The sequence below is a fragment of the Astyanax mexicanus genome, chromosome 17, assembly GCF_023375975.1.
Source record: "Astyanax mexicanus isolate ESR-SI-001 chromosome 17, AstMex3_surface, whole genome shotgun sequence".
Lineage (NCBI taxonomy): Eukaryota > Metazoa > Chordata > Actinopteri > Characiformes > Acestrorhamphidae > Astyanax > Astyanax mexicanus.
The window spans coordinates 22,642,239-22,657,808 of NC_064424.1; the positions used below are offsets into that span (position 1 = coordinate 22,642,239).

Consider the following 15,570-nt stretch of genomic DNA (forward strand, 5'->3'; position numbering starts at 1 on the left):
GATTTATGAATGGCCATATAAAAAAAAAAATAATAAATAATACATATAAATATATAAAATTGTGTCTTACAGCAAAGATGTCAGAGAAATCTTTAGGATTCCTTTGAGGCTGGTCACCATCGGCATCCGGCTCTAAAACCTTTTCACCACTGCAAATAAAATTAATTTAGACAGTTTCCACAGTTTATCCTTAAAGAAAGTATTCAGCCTAGTGTGATGTGGCAAAGTAGCCCATCGGCAAAGTAACATTGAATGTACTTACCTTTCAATCTGGCTATATTGAGAATCAGAGGAGCAAAAGGGACACAAAGGCAACTTCTCTTTGTTGAATGCCACCTTCAGGGAGGGAGAGGGTCCTGGGGTTTTGGGTAACCTGCATACAGAAAGAAAAGTAGACTGGTCATCTACCTGTTATGTTATGACTTGTTTATGTGTAAATTAGCACTATTTGTGTAATTGTTTTTGTCTGTGTTACGTACTGGGCTGTACTGGTTTAGCCAGGGCAGAGCAGGGCACTCTCTGGGAATGATGTTTAGGCAACAGCATGTGTTAGCCGCTAGTAGCAGAGCATGTTTTTTAGTGAGAGAGTGACAAGGATTGGCTTTGTGGCAAATCTCTTGTAAATATTTGTAAATACTTGCCATTGTATTTTGTTTGAATCAGTTTTTGTTTGAATTTAGTGCATATCTTCGTAATAAGATACACACTAAACAGTGCATTTGTAATTTTGGGTTGTGCCTCCTGTTCCACATCGGGGTCCTTGGCAGTTGGTCGCATGTAAAATTGCAAAAAAAAAAAAAAAAATTTAAGGTGACTTTACAAATGGAGGTAGTGGTGTTCAAAGTATGGAGGAACATCACTACACAGTGAATGAACTGTGATGACGAACTTTATTTAAAAGCATAGGTACTGTTACAGCATCTGGATTCTCTGGAGGATGGCAGCAGTGGAGGAAGGGACTGCACCTGGAGGGAGTATGCAGTTTGTGACGAGCTATCCGACACTGCAACAACTTAATTTAAAGATAACTGACGATGTGATTTTTTTTTACTGTGTTCGAAAGACTAGCTGCAGCAGCTGGCTAGTTATGGGCTATACATTTAGTCCCATTGCTAGAGGGTAAGGCCAGACCAAGAGGAAGCACTGGACTATGTGTGTGTTAAAAATGCTATCCTCTAGCAGAAGTTCACTATTGCCAAAGCACCTTTGTTTTGCTCCTCCTCCATTCAGTTTCAGGAAGCCGCTTTGTTTAACCTTCTCCGTCTTTTAAGGGGTAAGCCACACTTCCCTGGCATGCCTTTGTTTACTCGTGTTATTCGTGGCCACATCCTAATCCACTAGCTGGGGCAGCAGTGGAGTATTGGGCCACGACCACGATGGCCTGGGTCACTCCCGCTTGGGTGTGTCAGATATTATTATTATTACCTGCTTAGAGATCTTCTGTTCTGCTACTGGGTGTGACAACCCTCTGGGCATTAGCATGGTCAATTCTCGGGTGGGGGACCACCTGGGATGACCAAGGAACCACCTGACCACAGGGTCCGACCCATGCAATTGTGGCACACCAACCTGCAGGACTGTTTTCGGGGCACCAGCGTACATCTTGCCCTAAATTAGCAGCAAGAAGCCAATGTCCGTTAGGGGAGGTGTCCCCTAATTGACAGACCAGGGTCCCCTTGATGATGATGCTGGCATTGCCTGGAAGCTTGCCCTGCCACTGATTCCCCTAGAGGAGCCCCTGCCTGTTGTGGCGATAGATGGGTGGTCACTGAAGACAAGTGTTGTGTCTCACCAGATTGCGCTATACATTGGGTTACCCCTGGCTTTAGTGACACAACCCTAGCTTGTCAGTCCTCCTGCCTTCAGCCTCCCAGAGCTCCTAGATGCACGGACCCCAATCCCTGAGGGCCTGATCTTTCTCAAGTACCCACAGAATACCAGGATCTCTAGGATGTGTTCAGCAAAAAAAAGACAGTGTCATTTAACTACCCCAACAAAAAAACAGAGAGAGAGAGAGACCTTAATAATCATGCCCAAATATTGATGAGCCATTTTCCCACATTGCAATGATATGGTAGGACCACTACCACACACAGTTCTGGTAACAGGTACATTCTTACATTGTGACTATGCCTCCCAGAAGTATTCGCTCTCTGCAAGATTATAACTAGACAAATGTTAAATGCTTTAATTCAGCTCATCTCATGGGTAGGCATACCAAGGAAATATTAACTCATCAGGGCACAAATTTTACCTCCAAGCAGCTTAAAGATGTTTTTAACTTCTTGGGCATTCAAACCTTAAGGACCACCTGCTTTTACCCCCAAGATAATGGGCATGTTGAGAGGTTCAACACAACATTAAAGGTGATGCTGCACAGTTTTGGATTTGATTTGATTGTGACACCTCGTTGCAATATGCCCTGTTCACTTTCAGGGAGGTGCCACAGGCATCTGTGGGTTCTTCCCTATTTCAGTTGCTGTATTGATGTGTGGGGCTCATTAGTTGTCTTGAAGGAGACATAGAAAGGCCAGAGCTCGGGTCTACAACTGAACATTCTGTCCCATGTTTTGAAGATGAGAGAAAAACTCCAAAGTGTGACGAGTTGGTCCAGGAGAACTAGTCAGACAGGAACTGGACTCTGAAACCTGGTGAAAAGGCACTGGTGCTTCTGCCAACATCTTTCGTCAGCATCCAGGCAAACTGGCATAAACCTTTTGAGGTTCTTTGTGAGGTGAATGAGACCACCTATAAACTGTTGTACTGTATAAAATGTACTGACCGCAAGAAAACCAAACAGGCTTTACACATAAACATGCAGAAGAAGTGGCACAAAAGGGACCAGGAAATGGCAGCATATCTGTGGGTGCAAGCAGTTGGCAAGGAGGAAGAATGCAAGGAGCAGTACTTGGTGGCCACTTGGTGGCAGTCAAGCTGAGACATTGGACTACGGACAACTTTTGCCTGAGCAGGCAGACCAACTTCGCAGCATCATCCCAGCAGGTCTGTTTAGCCTAGAGCAGAGGTCACTAATAGGCGGATGGCGGTCCGGGTCCAGACCCAAACGTTGTCCAATGCGGACCCAAACCGACAAACTACTGAGAAGGATTTAATTGTATACGTACTTTGTGGCGCAGTAAACTCACAGACCATTCACGTGTGGTGTAAGATCACCAAAGCTCTCCTCTGCCAATCAGATCAGTGCAGACACGGTAAGGAAAAAAAATAAATAAATAAATAAACACACCGCTCCTCACGTGGGATCAAACCTGCTTTGTCAGGGTCGCAGTCCTGCTGCTCCGGCTATTAAATTGGGACACGTCCGCAAAAAACGCCTTTATAAGGAGAGGGAGCCCAAGAACGGGCGGAAAAATGAGAACGGGCGGAAACTAAAGTCATGCCGAGCGCGACAGAGAGACAGGTGACGAATGTAAACAAATTCTAGCCTGAGAGGCATTTTTTATTATTATTATATATTTTTTTCATCATAGTTCAAACAACCTTACAGGAAATAGCACTGAATCACAACACAAGTTAAAAATCGGTCTAACTGGACCATACTGAATTCTAATTAAATACCCCTGGCCTAGAGCCTGGGTGCACCACGTTGATTGAGAATGCAATCATCTTAAAAAGATGAGCCGAGCAGACAAACCAGCTTCCCTGTGCCAACCAGACTGATCCCTAATTTTAAAACTGAAGTCAAGAAAAAGTAACAGTCAGATGGAGTAGTCCTGAGGTTTTAGTGCCTAAAAAGAATGGAGAACTGAGATTTTGCGTGGATTTTACTACTTTGAGCAGTGTGTCTGCAGTCAACTCGTACCCAATGTAGAGGACAGATGATTTGACCAAGCAGCTGGGTAAAGCCAAGTGTGTCCACCCTAGACTTTTGTAAAGGGCACTGGCAGGTTTTACTGAAGCCAGTGGCAAATGAGTTATTGCAGCTTTCCGAGTGCCTAAAGGTTTATATCATTTTATGGTGATGCCATTTGGTTTACATGGAACTGCAGCAACCTTTTACTGACGGATGGACACAGGGACTGAACAGTTTGCAGTGTCCTACCTTGATGATGTGGCTGTTTTCCATGAGTGTTGGGAGGACCACCTGATGCACCTGGGAGAAGTGTTAAGGCGGATTCATGAGGCTGTACTGACAGCTAAGCCCTCAAAATATCATCAGGCCAGAGGACTAGTTTCCTATCTAGGATACATCCTAGGATGAGGTGTCATCTGCTTGCAGATGGACAAGGTTGAGGCCATCAGGAATAGCCCCATACCCACCACTAAAAAACCTGTGATGTCGGTTTTCGGCCTGTTCGATTGGTCATTGTTATCCCCAACTTCTCAGACCGAGCAATCCCATTGACTGAGTTAACCATAAAGACATGCCATAGAGAGTTAAATGGGCTGAGAAGTGCAATGCAGCCTTTACTGATCTAAAAGATGGCTTGTGCTCAGAGCCTGTTTCAATAAGTCCAGATTTTAGCAAACCTTTTATCGTACAGACAGACACGTCTCGGAATGGACTGGGAACAGGTTTGTTTCAGGGCATTGAGGAAAATCGTAGGCACATACTATATATCAGTAGAAAACTTTTCCCAAGAGAACTGAACTGTTCCACGGTTAAGAAAGAGGCTCTTGCTGTCAAATGGCGTCTAGATTCTCTGAGATATTATCTGACAGCTCAGGACTTTGTTTTAGAGACTGATCATCACACACATCAATTGATGAGCTGGATGCAGAACTTTAATGCCAGAACAACACACTGGTATTTGTCGTTGGAACTTTTTCACTTTCAGGTTTGCTACTGTAAGGGAAAAGACAATGTGACAGCTGACTAACTCTCATGTCACAAAGGGTGTGACTGACTCAAAAAGGAGGGGTGCGTGATGTGGCAAGGTACCCCATCACCAGAGCAACATTGAATGTATTTACCTTTTAATCCTGCTGCATTGAGGGTCAGAGGAAGGCAAAGGCAACTTCTTCTTGTTTGACTGATCCAACTTCAGGGAAGGAGAGGGTGCTGGTGTTTTGGGTAACCTGCAAAAAAAAAAAAAAGAAGTTGATTTATGTGTAGGAAACAAGTGATCACTTACCTGTTGAGTCATAACCTGTTTATGTGTAAAATAATGTTATTTGTGTAATTGTTTGTGTCTTTTTTATGTTTAATGAGGTTTCACCCCTTAAGGGGTATTGCTTTACCAGGGCATATTGTCTAAATGCCCTTTTAGTCAACTCAGTCTCGGGAACTCTCAGAGAAGACGAAACTCTGCCAGATGTTTGGGCAACACTGTGTGCTAGCCGCTAATAGGAACACTTGGTTTATAATGAGTGTGAAAAGAATGAGGATTGGCCTCAAAGCGATCCTCTTGTGAGTATTTGTAAATATTTAATGTTTTCTTTAGTTTGAATCACTTTTGTTTGTATTTTTTGATAAATGTGCAATTGTAGATTTGGGTCACATCTCCAGTTTTACACCACACTCTGGGTCCTTGGCTGATGGTCGCACATAAAATCCAATGCACATGGATATTAGGCTGTTACTATTACACTTGGTACTTTTTAATAAAATTAGAAGTGATGGATGTCCAAGTGGGGTGCCGAAAATCATGCCAGCTTTATAGATAACTGGTTAAAGATTGAGATGGTGTTCACCCCATGCAGGAGGTTTCCGCCTTATTTTTGACCTAAAATATCCAAAAAGTGGACAAAATTTGTAAACTTTAAAAGGGCACAGTGGAAAGCATCTGTGCACTCCATTATCTGTAATGGTCACTTCACTCCTGAAGATTAACACAACTATGGGATGTGGAAAGCTGGTAATGTGCCGAATTTAGCACCCCTGCCAGGAAATAAACCCTCTCTGGTTATTGATTAGGGAAATGAGACACATTCAAGTTATTTGGTCGAAATAAAAACAAATTCTAGCGACATAAAAAATCACATTTTGCTACACAATTGTGATTAGAAAATCACATTTTGTTGCAAAATTTTTATGTGCAACAAAATATTAAGGGTACTATAATTTCAGTCCAGGCCTGTTTCATGAGTATATTTTTTTCAAATAATTCTGTTGAAACATGGTTCAAAAGCAATGTCTGACTTTAATTTTTCATTTTCATAGCATTTTTATTTACTATTGCTTTTGTCAGATTCAAGTTATTTGTGTGACATTGTGGATTTTTCTTTTATTAACCGAGGTGTAGCAACAATTTTGTCCACATGTGTAATTATAAGAACAGAACATTTTTATCCAGTCAAGCAAATCATTAACACGTAAATAAATAAATAATAATAAAAAACAGAACACATTAATCCAGTACCACATTTTAATGATTACTGTAAGCAGTTGATTGACTACAAAAGATTATAAATTAATATCAATTATTCTGAACTGGGTATTATTCTGAACAGTTATGTTATATGTATTCATCTTCAAGACCATCTGTCCAAACTGGCACAAAATTTAGTTTTACCAAACTCAAAATCTTAAGAATATACTGTGTATAGTTGTTAAATCTACACTTTTAAGTTTTTTTTATTTTAGTTTATAGGTTTTTAGGGTCTGGCCAATTTTTATATTGTTTTCTATAAATTAGGAGTTCAGTTGTAAAAAGCAGACAAGTTACGTACTTTTAAAATGCACTGTTTTCTTTAGGTTCTTGTGGTTTAAGCAGAATTAAAAGAAACACCCTTCCTGAGAGGCTGATCCTTCTTTGAAGTTGGAACGATCTGGCATTGACTGCTCAGTTTTCATAAACACAAAGCTTGATATACAAGAGATTTTGACCTTTTCTTATTTCTTTTTTTTTTTTTTTTTTCTAATTTTTCCCATTTTTCTCCCCAGTTTACACGGCCAATTACCCAACCCACTCATTAGGAGTCCCCCTATCACTAGTAATGCCACAACACACCAGGAGGGTGAAGACTAACACATGCTTCCTCCGATACATGTGAAGTCAGCCACCGCTTCTTTTCGAGCTGCTGCTGATGCAGCATTGCCGAGCAGCCAGCGTGCTTGGAGGAAAGCACAGCGACTCGGCTCCGGTACATCAGCTCACAGACGCCCTGTGCTGCAGACATTACCCTAGGAGTGATGTGGGGAGAGAGCGCCATCAACCCACCCAGAGGGAGCAGGGCCAATTTTGCTCCCTCTAACGCCGGCAGCTTGATGGCAAAGTTGCATGAGCTGGGGTTCGAACCTGCGACCTCCTGCTCATAGTGGCAGCGCCTTAGACCGCTGGACCACTCGGCGCCCATACCTTTTCTTATTTCTAAATTGAAGTAAAATGGTGTGATGATTTGTGGTGTAATAATTTGTGTTTGTATTTTTTTATTCTATTAAGTTCTGTCATTGTAATTGTTTTAATACATGCAAGAATGCATACTTTAAAAAAAAATAACGTAAATGGAACATATCTCCAAGTTTTTCTGTAACCTCCCCCCAAAACTCACTCATTTTCTAGAGCTTGGTGTCTTGGTATTTTTTGCACTATAAGGCACACTTAAAATCCTTTAATTTTCCCAAAAATCATCAGTGTGCCTTTTTAATACAGTGTATCTCATGTATAAATTTTACCCGTCAGGTTATATGGAGAAGTAAAGCCACTCCCCCAAATTGCACTGTTATTCGGGAGTTTTAGTTTAGTTTAGGAGCTAAGTGGTTAGCCGGTAATGCAAATGCTCCAGAATAGTGCTGGCGAAATTCGGTAATCTAAGCTTACTCTAAAAAAAAAAAAAAAAAAGCACTTTACTCACCAAAATAAACAGTTTTCAGGAGAGAAATCTGTGTAATTTAACATCCAGCGCTCATTAAACTTTAAAAGAAAGTCTTTTTAAAGTTTTATGTTTTACAGTTTTGTTTACTTAGCTTAGTTAGCCCCCTCACCACCACCACCACCCAGCGGCAAGACCTGCTAAAATTAGACGTTCCTTATAGTGTCTCCAGGGCACCTTATGTATGAAAATAGACCAGAAAATATCTGTTTATTGATAGTCTGATAGTGTGTCTTACAATTTGGTTTGCCTTATAGTGCAAAAAATACGACAATAGTGTAGAAATGGATGTTCCTGAATAAATTGAATTAAGAATACCAGACAAAACATGAAATATCTTTGGCTCACACAGTCTGGACTGAAACAAATGTCATAGAAAATGTAAGCAAATCTGTTTTCTTTTTTTTGTTGTTGATTCTACATAAACTTTAAAACAACTGAAACTGATTCAAATAATTATAAATGGACAAGTGAATTATTTTTGCACATTTTAAGACAATATTGTGTTTGTTACATGGATGTATAATGCCTAAATTTTCTCAAAATGAAAATGCCCATTTGTGTTAATGGAAGCAGCTTACATACCTTTCCTTAGTTTGTTTTTCTCCTGAAGAGACAGATACTGAATTCTGTCTGAAGACCAAAAACAAAACACACATGAGCATTACAGACTAACATCATTTATGTAGGAGAGTTAAAATTAAATAGAACATTTTATCAGGTATTAAATTAGAATGAATTATAATAAATAACAGTGTGAGAATCTGGCTTCTTTTAGTACAGAGGACACATTTTCCATTTAGCAGAGTAAATTTGCGAATACCTTTGCTGAGCAACACAACTGCGACTCTGGTTCTGCTTCAGGGGCTTTTTTTTAGGAGCGAATGAGCCTGTGGTCTTTCTAGAGTCCCTGACAGACAGAGGAGAGAGGTTTTAATTTACTGAACAGTGGGGAAAAAAGGATTTAGTCAGTCACCAAATATACAAGTTATCCCACCTAAAAAGATGAGAGAGGCCTGTAATTGACATCATAGGTAGACCTCAACTATAAGAGACAATTTTTTTATATTTTTAATATTTGCAAATAATAGTGGAATATAAGTATTTGGTCAATAAAAAAGTTCATCTCAATATTTTGTTATATATCCTTTGTTGGCAATGACAGAGGTCAAATGATTTCTGTAAGTCTTTACAAGGTTGGCACACACTGTTGCTGGTATGTTGGCCCATTCCTTCATGCAGATCTCCTCTATTGCAGTGATGCTTTGGGGCAACACAGACTTTCAACTCCCTCCAAAGGTCTTTTTATGGGCTTGAGATCTGGAGACTGGCTAGGCCACTCCAGGACCTTAAAATGCTTCTTATTAAGCCACTCCTTTGTTGCCCTGGCAGTGTGCTTGGGATTATTGTCATGCTGAAAGACCCAGCCACGTTTCATCTTCAATGCCCTTGCTGATGGAAGGAGGTTTGCACTTAAAATCTCACAATACATGGCCCCATTCATTCTTTCATTTACAGTGACCAGTTAAGCTGGTCCCTTTGCAGAGAAAGTGCAGCGACTCAGTTCCAAATCATCAGCTCAGAGACGCCCTGTGCTGCGGAGACAGAGCACCCTATACCCACCCGGAAGGAGCAGGGCCAAATTTGCTCCTTCTGAGCGCCGGCGGTTGATTTAAAGCTGCATGAGCTGGGGTTCAAACCTGCAACCTCCCACTCATAGTGGCAGCACTTTAGACCGCTGGACCACTCTGCGCCCCTGTGTAGGCTACTTTTGAGCAACAGGCCTCACTACCATATGCAGGTTTTAATGGTGTTAGCTAGCTTTCTTTCCAGATGAATTTCTTGGTTTTCCATTGCCAGACCCATTCAAAAGTCATGTCTGTTTACTGAATTTTGCACAGCTACAATCCAGATTTTGGTTATGCCAAAATCTGGACATAAGGGAGCATGCGGGGCAATATCTGGTGGGCTGCTTTGTTTGTGGGCCACAGAAACAGCTAAATATGGAACCTGACTTAAGTATTCGTATTATGACTGCATTAGTCGCAGTACTCAATGTGCATGACCATTCCCCAGTCACAGACAAGCCATCCCCCTCTAGCATCAGTGTTGGGAGTAACAGCATTAAAACTAGTTGTACAGCGGGCGGTGTTGTGCACCTCGTGGTCCGTTAGTTCTTGTGTAAAGCGCTCGCGCTATAGCCGCAAAATACGACAGGAAACACTGAGAAACTGCAGAACTATGTATGGGATTACAATATGCATGCGAGGCAGATGAAAGAGAAACAGGAGATACAGTGTGTGAGAACATTTACCTGTGAGTAACTCATACCAGAACAGGCAAATATCTCTCTCTCTCTCTCTCTCTGTCTCTCTCTCTCTTTCTCTCTAGATTGATCTCTCTGATGAGTGTGATGTGTGAAAACTAATAAAAACTAGCAAGCCCACCCTAAAAACTTACTGAACAGAAAAAAATAAAAAAATAAATGAAATTAAACTATAATAAAAATGAAAAATGTAATCACGTAGCTCTAGGCGCACGTGAACGCCTCTGCGTTTGACTTGCAGTAACGCCGTTACTTTTTTTCAGTAACGAGTAATCTAACTAATTACTATGACTGTAACTATAATGCCGTTACCATTTCCGACACCCCGTTACTGCACGTTACTTTAGCCGCTCTATTAACTTTTTTTTTTTTTTTTACTTCGCTTTGCCCTGGTTAACCCCTCTTCTTTCCGGTGAACTTGAGCTTCTGGTCGCTGTGCCTGTGGTTTGGCGTGGTGAAGTGAGGCACAATTGTGACGATTTGCTGCTCTAATAAATTCAGTGTTTGCCGTGGACAACCCAAGTTCTGAATTAAGGACGTTAAACTCTTTTTAGCTGCTCCGGTTTTTGTGGTGCTGCTGCTTTCTCTTTTAGAGCTCAGATTCTCTGCCCGAACACAATGTTGCTAAGTAACCAATTATTATTGTTCACTAAAGCGAACGAAATAGCGAAAACTGAAAGTGAAAAAATATTTGTGTTAACTGAATCTAATAAAAACGGTAATTAAAAGGAAAAAAACATAACTATCTCGAACTGTATTTTGTGTTTATAAAACTAACTAAAACAAACTGAAATTACTGATAGAATACCCTTATTTTCGTGTTTAATTTATTTATAAGCGCTATTGTACAGCGGAGTTGTACAGCGGGCGGTGTTGTGCACCTCGTGGTCCGTTAGTTCTTGTGTAAAGCGCTCGCGCTAGCCGCAAAATACGACAGAAACACTGAGAAACTGCAGAACTATGTATGGGATTACAATATGCGTGCAAGGCAGATGAAAGAGAAACAGGAGATACAGTGTGTGAGAACATTTACCTGTGAGTAGCTCATACCAGAACAGGCAAATATCTCTCTCTCTCTCTCTCTGTCTCTCTCTCTCTTTCTCTCTCTCTGTCTCTCTCTCTCTCTCTTTCTCTCTCTCTCTCTCACGTTTCTTAGATTGATCTCTCTGATGAGATGTGTGAAAACTAATAAAAACTAGCAAGCCCACCCTAAAAACTTACTGAACAGAAAAAAAAAAAAAATAAATGAAATTAAACTATAATAAAAATGAAAAAATTTAATCACGTAGCTCTAGGCGCACGTGAACGCCTCCGCGTTTGACTTGCAGCATTGTGTGCAGCTGTTCTTAAAAATCATTTAAATTAAATAATAGATCTATGCTTTTATGTTACAGTGTTAATTAACATAATTCTGATTATATTTCGCTCATTTAAACAGCCCGAAAACAGCCAGTTTATGGGGCGGATCGGGTCGGGCTCGGGCTCATAATGACAGTTCATGGTTCGGGCTAGGGCAGAACGTGCACGGGCTCCGGCTGGGTCGGGTCGGATTTTTTGGGCCCGATCTAAGCTCTATTCTCTTTTGGTGAAGCTGTTATATTAATACCATTTTAATGGTCATTAGATTGTTGTTTTTGTCCATTATTTTGTTTTGTTTATATATACATATTTCCTTTGAGTGTGGCTTGGTTTGTTTAATTTCATCCCCAGACGCGTTTTTCCGTTTTTTTCAGTATTACAAGTTTTAGTAATTTTCTTTGGTTCTGTGGAGAATTTCGTTTTGTTTTTTTTAATTCGTTAGATTATATTTTTGTCAACATTTTGGGTTCATTTTCGTTTGTTATTTTTCTAATAATAATAGTAAATGCATAATTGATTTCCTTTTTTTTGACGGGCGAATAATAAAAAGTAACGCATAGTTACTTTTACTGGTAACTAGTTACTTTTATAGTGGAGTAACTCCGTTAGTTACTTTTTTGGAGAAGTAACGAGTAACTATAACTAATTACTTTTTCAAAGTAACGTGCCCAACACTGTCTAGCATACAAGGTAACCACAACAATGATAAAAAAGACATTGGGTCCTATTTTAACAATCTATAAGCGAGCCCTTAACCACACACCGTGAAGTTTGATTTAGGCAGTGTTTGTATATGTTTGCTATTGTAACAAAGAGAAATATGCCTTATTAGGCCAAAAAAGGCATGTACTAATTCGTTGATCATGGATGTGTTTTAGGTGTACTATGAAATACACCAATCAGCATGTCACTTGCCATTCCCATTGAGAGCCAAATGTGCTCTGACTTTGATGGAATGCTATTTTAACAGCAAAGCTCTTTTGCACTTTTCAGCAGAGGAAACTGACCCACTTTTTCACACTGTAAAGATGCGTGAGCAGGTAATTTACAGGAATACCAATGTTATTTTATTGTTGATGTGAAGGTTGGATCTGTGCATGCCTGTGTGTGTGTAACAAGCTGAGCATGCTGGAAGCGAGATGTCCAGGTTATTTGCTGGAGTATTGTTATCTTGACAATGAAAAACACAGGTGCACCACTGACTGATTACAACCTAACAATAAACCATAAAAACAATCAGCCGTCAGACATTATTTGCTATCTTAGCAATCTTGCATCCCAGCTCGTTACACACATTAGGACACGCCGCAGGGCACAGACTAAACTTTTACATCAACAACAACCAGAACACTAAACAAAATAACGTTTTACATCTAATCAATTACCTGCTCGCACAACTTCACAGCAAGATGATCAGGTTAGTTTCCTCTGCTGAGAAGCACAGAAGTGCTGCACTGTTAAAATACCAATCCAGTAGACGGGGGTGTGGACAGAGCAAATCTGTTTAACAACTTTTACAACAGATTTGATTGCCCTGCTCCTGCTGCCCCCTCCTCCTACCCTCCTGCAGCATTTACCACCCTGTCACCACCACCACCACCACCACCCCCTACTCCTCCTCTCTTCCTGCAGCAGTTACCACACCTACATGACCTCCACCTTCAGAACCCAATCAGCCATTACCCTCACCTCCACCATCTTCATCTTCATCACCATCATCAACACCACCATCAGCTAGCAGACAAATCAGCTCCCCCAGTCCACCAACCTTTACGGCAGACCAAGTCAGGAGACAGCTGAGGAGACTTCACCCCAGGAAAGCAGCTGGCCCGGACAGAGTTTGCCCCAGAATGCTCAAGGCACGTGCTGTCCAACTGGGTGAGTCCCTCCAACATGTGTTTACCCTGAGTCTATCTTGGGAGGGTTCCTGCCACGTGGAAGACAACCTGACTCATTCCAGTTCCCAAAAAGGCACACCCAAAGGAGCTGAATGACTACAGGCTGGTTGCTTTGACATCTCACATGACCTCAGGTCCACCATGCTGAAGACCCACTGCAGTTTGCGTACCGGGAAAAGGTGGGAGTGGAAGGCGCCATTCTCCATCTTTGGCACAGAGCTCACTCTCATCAGGAAACCCGGGGGGGGGGGGGGGGGGGATGGGGGGGGTTGTGCTGTGAGGGTGCTCCAGTGCCTTTAACATCATCCAGCCCCTACTGCTGAGAGACTGAGAGATAAGCTGATGAAGATAGAGGTGGATATGCACCTGGTCACCTGGATCACTGACTACCTTACTGGGAGGCCACAACATGTCAGGATCAGGGACTGCTCCTCTGATACAGTGATCAGCAGCACAGGAGCACCACAGGGGACTGTTCTCTTTCCAGTCCTGTTCACCCTGTACACATCAGGCCACAGACCTCAAATACCACTCAAAGTCATGCCACATGCAGAAGTTCTCTGATGACACTGCAGTTGTGGGGTGTGTGCGTAATGGTGATGAGAGGGAGTACAGAACCCTGGTTGAGGAATTTGTGGTGTGGTGCAAAAAGAACCATCTGCAGCTGAACAACTCTAAAACCAAGGAGATGTGCATAGACTTCAGGAGGTCCAGGCCCTCTGCTCAGCAATCTCCTTCGAGGACGTGGATGTGGAAGTGGTCAAGTTCTACAGATACCTTGGTGTGCACCTGGACGATAGGCTGGACTGGTCAGTGAACACTGACTCCCTCTACAGGAAGGCACAGAGCAGACTGTACTTCCTCAGAAGGCTTGGGTCCTTCAGGATCTGCCAGAAACTCCCCCTGATGTTCTACCAGTCTGTGGTAGCCAGTGTCCTCTTTTACGCTGTAGTGTGTTGGGGAGGCAGCATCAGCAACAGGAATGCTGGACGACTAGACAGGCTGGTGAGGAAAGCTGGTTCTGTGTTGGGATTAGAGCTGGAGTCTTTAACACCACTGACAGAGAGGAGAGCCCTCAGCAAGCTGCTGAACATCATGAACAATGTTCACCACCCTCTGCACAGCACCATCACCAGGCAGATTCAGTGGCAGACTGCTGTCCCTGTCCTGCTCTCTGTGACACCCCCATCTATGAACACACTCTCAGCCTTGCTGATGCCTATTACATTTTTTATAGTTTTACCCTATTTTGCACTAGTAGTTTATTCACTATCCACTGTAAACATATCTACAAGTTTGTCCTGCTAAATGTAGGATCTGTATGGCTGACATCAACTGGTGTTCACTGTCTATTGTGTTCAACTGCACTACCTCCATTCTTCATTACACACACACTAAAGACTGTACTTTTATACTTTATATTTTATTTTAATGTATTTTTATATGTATCTTATCCTTTTGTATCTTTGTGTACTACCTACCAACCATCCAACCAGCCAGCCAAAATAAATAGAACAAATAGTTTTTGATTTCACTCGCCATGTTTGGAGGACGAAGAATGATGAGTACCAAGTCAAAAACACCATCCCTACTGTGAAGCATATATATATATATATATATATATATATATATATATATATATATATATATATATATATATATATATATATATATACAGTCTTTAGTGTGTGTAATGAAGAATGGAGGTAGTGCAGTTGAACACAATAGACAGTGAACACCAGTTGATGTGCATAAAGTAAAGATAACTGATGTCAGCCATGTACAAAATATGCTTTACAACATGGAATATTATTTCACACTGCAATTTATTTACACTTACCTGCATTACAAACGTACAAAAATCACAATATGTATCGGAATTAAAATATTTTAGACTAATATGCAGTATTTACACTGACAAAACTGACCGCCGTGTATAACAACTCTCTTACATCCTCTGAAGACATTTCCCTCTATCTGAGCACTATATCGCTCTCTCTCGCTCTCTCTGGCTGAACTTTACCTGGAATCTGATTCATCCTCTGTGAAAGAAGACCGCATCGCACCGTCGTTTAAAATGATTCTTCCGCATGCTCGGTGCAGTTACCCATTCTTACCAGAGAGGGCCCTCAATTCCCCAAATCCCAAAACTTACGGACAGCTTTAAGTAACGTGTACAATTATTTTAGTCAGATTTTGTATAAATACCTT

General features: G+C 41.4%; 2 protein-coding genes across 2 annotated transcripts in view; both read right to left on the bottom strand.

Moving 5' to 3' along the window:
- Positions 1 to 8,772, bottom strand: part of LOC111188388 (protein NLRC5-like) — a 118,628-nt gene extending 109,856 nt beyond the window's left edge. Inside the window, exons 1-4 of the mRNA XM_049466662.1 lie at positions 8,600 to 8,772; positions 8,362 to 8,409; positions 263 to 373; positions 71 to 149 (exon numbers count right to left, since the gene is read on the bottom strand). The gene's annotated coding sequence lies outside the window, so the exon portion shown is untranslated. The remainder of the gene's footprint in view (positions 1 to 70; positions 150 to 262; positions 374 to 8,361; positions 8,410 to 8,599) is intronic.
- Positions 1 to 15,570, bottom strand: part of LOC103032132 (uncharacterized) — a 214,680-nt gene that overhangs the window by 25,002 nt on the left and 174,108 nt on the right. The window lies entirely within an intron of this gene.